This window comes from Penaeus japonicus, unplaced genomic scaffold (assembly GCF_977035675.1).
Source record: "Penaeus japonicus unplaced genomic scaffold, GWHDUDI00000001_assembly GWHDUDI00000024, whole genome shotgun sequence".
Taxonomy (NCBI): Eukaryota; Metazoa; Arthropoda; class Malacostraca; order Decapoda; family Penaeidae; genus Penaeus; species Penaeus japonicus.
In genome coordinates this window covers 11,521,072-11,526,071 of record NW_028234426.1, presented here as the reverse complement: position 1 = coordinate 11,526,071, position 5,000 = coordinate 11,521,072, and positions in this window count along the sequence as shown.

Genomic DNA, 5,000 nt, shown 5'->3' with positions numbered 1-5,000 from the left:
CCAAACAAATGCCTCATCAATCTGTTAAAAACTGCTGGAGCATTGACGAGACCGAATGGTAATACGGTGAATTGGAATAATCCTGCGGGTGTAGAAAAGGCAGTAAATTTTCTAGATACTTCAGTAAGAGGTATTTGCCAATAGCCCTTTGTCAAATCTATTTTAGAAAAGTACTTGCTTCCACCAATCTTACAGAAAATAGCTTCGGTATCACACATAGGTTCAGCATCGAACTTCGTAATCTTGTTCAGTTTTCTAAAATCTAAACAAAGTCTCCGATTTCCATCTTTTTTAGGAACTACTAAAACAGGTGTAGAATATTCAGAGTCTGAAGGTTCAATCATCCCGAACTCCAGCATACTACGCAATTCCGTTTTCACTTCCTCCTCTAATCTGTACGGTAAAGGATAAGGTTTCACTCTTATAGTTTCAGGAACAGTTAATTCAATGTTATACTCTAATTCTGTCGTTTTACCTGGGACATCGGTGAGAACGTCGCCAAACGCTTGCAGGATGCCTCTCGCGTCATCTCGATGCTCAGCTGACAAATCTGAATCCAGTGAGACATCTCTCCAGGTTTCGCGCTGGTGGTAACTGGGAATTGTCACCACTCTTCCCTCCGCGTTATCCTCGTCGTTAACTACCACAACTGCCGCTGGAAATGCATCAGCTGATTCCCTATGTACATACCTTTTTAGCATGTTTATGTGGTATTTCCTAAAAGTTCCGTTCACATCCACTATCTTATTCAGTCTATTCGGACTCCCTACTACCTTAAAAGGACCTTTCCACTGAAATAGCAATTTATTTGAGTTCGTAGGTAATAATAGTAATACATCATCTCCCGAGTTTATAACCCTGTCTTTAGTTTTCCGGTCATAGTAATACTGTGCAACTTCCTGTGCATTCTTCAGTTCCATTAATGCCATACGACAAGTGTGTCTTTTTTCTTTATTTTTTCTATCTTATTTCCCCTGTTTTCTTCTTCCCTTTCTCCTTTCCCTAATTCTTTTCTAATTACCTTATCTTTCTCTAGAAAAATCCTTCTAATACCTATCTAGCAATCTATACTTTTTGAATTATCATAACTTTCTTCTATTATCTTTCTTCTTCTCTATAAAAAAACTACTTAATCTTCTTTCATCTGCTCCGCTTCTCCTAATTCTTCTTCTAACCTTTCCCGCAAATTGATAACGTATTCGTATGATGACCTCGTTTTCGGGCTCCTTCACCTCGCCGTCAAACAGCTCCCTTAACAATGTCATCGGACCCCTCACTGCATGTCCGGTTGGTAAACAAGCTCGAATGGCGAGAACTTTGTGCTTGCTGTGGAACTTCTCTATATGGCAAAAAGTAATGGTGATAAAATATCTATGCCACTCTTTTGGTTGTTCTGCACACATCCTTTTCAGCATCCTTATTTTTTCAATGTACCATTAAATTTTTCTACCAACCCATTACACATAGCGTGAATATTTAAGGAGTCGTAGTAATGGACTGTATTGACAACAACCTATAAACTTCCTGCATCATTGCCGTGAGGTAAATTGCGTTCCCCTGTCTGACAGCACTTCCCTTGGAATGCCCACGTCGGCTGAAAACGACCTATTTACCAGAGCTTCCGCCACGGATGTAGTGTCGATGTTCTGCAGTGCCAGAGCCTCCGGGTATCTGGTGGCGAAGTCCACTACCGTCAAGATGTATCTCGAGCCCCCTCCCCCCCCCCGCTCCCCCGTCAGAAGATCGCGGTTCAATTGGGCCTACAATATCAACTGCTAAACGAGAAAAGGGCTCTCCGATTATTGGCATTTTCCCTAATTTTGCTCTTTGTATTTTACCTTTATCAACAGTCCTCTGACACACATCACACGATCTGCAATATCGTTCAATGTCCTTCGTAATGCCGGGCCAGAAAAACTTCTCCATCACTCGATCTTTGGTCTTTCCCGTCGCTAGATGACCTCCCATGATGCTTGAATGAGCCAAGTCGAGTACGGCGGAGCGGCATCGAGATGGAACAAGGAGTTGCTGCCTCTCTAAATTACCAATTTTCACTTTTCTGTAAAGAACTCCTCGCTTTAGTACATACATGGAAAATTCATTATTCTTTCTACGATAAAATTCTTTACTTTCCTCTGCATACTTTCTCACTCTATCTAAGGTCTTGTCTTCTTGCTGTGCTTGTTTGATTGTCATGTTTAACATATTAGAGACTGCTAATACCTTAAGTTCTGGCTGTTTTCTTTCCGTCGTCTGCCTGTTACGTGTCACTACACCACATGTGTGTTTACCCTCACTATACTTCCCTGACCTTACGCCTGGTATATTTCCGATTATTAAGTCATGTATGGGATTAGGTATACAAACAGCTTTAGTTATTCCTGTATAGAAAGGACTCCTTATAGAAATTTCTGCTTCCGGATAACAAAATACGTCCGAAAAAAAAAAAAAAAAAAAAAAAAAAAAAAAAAAAAAAATTAGCCATTTTAACCACACAGTATTTACCTGTTAACTTATAATTTGGTACCAAACTCCTCTTCACCAACACCGTAGTACAACCATTGTCCCTCATTACCGTCACTTTATGTCCTTCCACTTCTCCTGGTTTTGTGATTAACTTGGAATTTCCAGCTTTTCCTGATCCTCCACACGCTACCCGAAATCCCTTTCCATTTACCTTTATCCATCCATGATCGTCAATCACCTGCACGGGGTCGGCCTGCATCACTGGCGCCGCGTCGTCGTCTCGCGGGGGCTCGGCGATGCTCTGCGCTCCCTGTGATGTTGCCGCCGCGGCCTCTTTCCTCATCGCTCCAGGCGTCGCTGACGTGCCTGCACCCTTACTTTTATTTGCATTGGGTCTGAAATAACAATCCCACGCCTTGTGTCCTCCCTTCTGACAAATGTAACATTTTACCTGGGGGGAAGTGTAGAAGATGGTGTCTTTCGGATGCCTCCTGTCATTGCCCTCATTTACCTGCCCGAACTGCTGCGCCCCGGACGATTGACTTGGACACAAGGTGCTTGTTGGGGACTAACGAAGGCTGAAAAACTAGACATGGCGCCGCCTCGATATACACCGATCTGCCACTCTCCTTCTAACCAAAGAAAAAAAAAACTCCTGATAGTGAGAGTTTTGCCAGTGAGCGTTCCTTAAGAAACATGTTTTAAATTACGATCACAGGAGAGAGATAAATTGTTCCCCATGTATACATTAAACTCTTTCAATGAATTATAGCTAGCGCTAAACCATGTTTTCTTTCCCCGCCTCCCATTTCTACGCAACCGTTCACAACAATTTCGTATCACTGGCCAAAAAATTACTACTGTTTGGCCGTTTCCCCCAACATCAAAACCTCGAGAAAATCTACAGCTTCCTAAACTTAACTCTGAATCCCTTTCTGCAGTACAGTCAAAAACCTCTTTAAAAAAAATAAAGCAGATTTTCAGTTCACTGTAATTCCCCTGCGAATCAGTCTGAGATTAGTTGAAATGGTAGATTATTAATCTAGGGGCTCCTGTCCCCCTGGAGTAAAGACGAGGGCTAAAAGCTTTTTAATTCGCCCCCCGGAAGATATCCCTCCGGCCAGCCGGCGCATAGTGGCAAAACCGCTCGGAATCTTTGGAAGAATAATGCATCAATGTCACTGCCTTCTCATTAAGAAACCGGTAATTTTAGGATACCTTACCTTGACATTGTGCTCCTCGCCGAACGATTCTCTTCGGACCGATTCTTTTTCAACTCCATTCTGCGGAGTTTTAACTCTTCTCTTCTAACTTTCTGCTTGCACCTTTGCTTCTTGTGCCTTCGTTCCTCTTGCTTCCACGCTCTTTCCTCCTTTCTGTCCTATCGAGGCAAGCAGTTTCTTTGCTCCCGCTCATACTGAATTCCCTCATTAATAAAAATTGGCAAGGGTCAGCTCCGGTCAAGCGATATTCTTTCCCAATCTGATGCAGCTTCTCGGTCTCCATTTTGCTAAAATATGTTACACATGCACTCTCAGTCGTCCCTGTTCGGGCGCCAAGAATGTTAAGCGGTCTTTGCTCTTAATTAGTTGAGACGACTATTGAGACATGGGATGTAACATCTTAGCAGGAATGGGATAAAAACACGATAATTAATCTTTAATTTATTATATGCTCTGCAACGGTCACTGAACTAGGCCTGAGATCTGTCTCCCAAAGCGGTTGCGCAGACTCAGCTTGCGATGTCTCCCCGGTGGGTTGCGGGCGATTCTCCACTCCACTCGAAGCCGTGACTCGTGTCACGGCAAGAAGGCAGGAGCGTCAGGAGCGAGGAATGCGTCGCTTCTCCAACTTCACTAGCTTACGTCACAAAACACTCGCTCAAACAAAAAAATAAATATCAACAACTAATACATTATTTGTATCATCCATTAATATTTCTTTCTTCATAACGACTCCCATACTATTCCGTTTATATATGTATATTTAGAATGAAAAATTTACTCAAATGACTATGCAACTTGTTTGTTTCGCAGCCCAGCCATACGGTAGTTGCGTATGATTCCCTCATTTCATTCTACTTTTCGTTTTGTTTCAAAGTTTATCATATTTGAATAGTTTAACTAAAATAATGAAACAGTCTTCGCTTATTACTTTGTATTGGAATATTTTTACAATATATATATATAACATAATATTATACATACATTTTACATAATATATACATCCTCTCTTCTCTCTCTCTCTCTCTCTCTCTCTCTCTCTCTCTCTCTCTCTCTCTCTCTATATATATATAGATAGATAGATAGATATGCATATATAGTGTGTGTGTGTGTGTGTGTGTGTGTGTGTGTGTGTGTGTGTGTGTGTGTGTGTGTGTGTGTGTGTGTATGTGCGTGTGTGTGTGTGTGTGTGTATGGGTATGTATGTATATACGCACACATGCTTATGTGTGTGTGTGTGTGTGTGTGTGTGTGCGTGTGTGTGTGATAATATATATATATATATATATTACATATTATATATACATATAT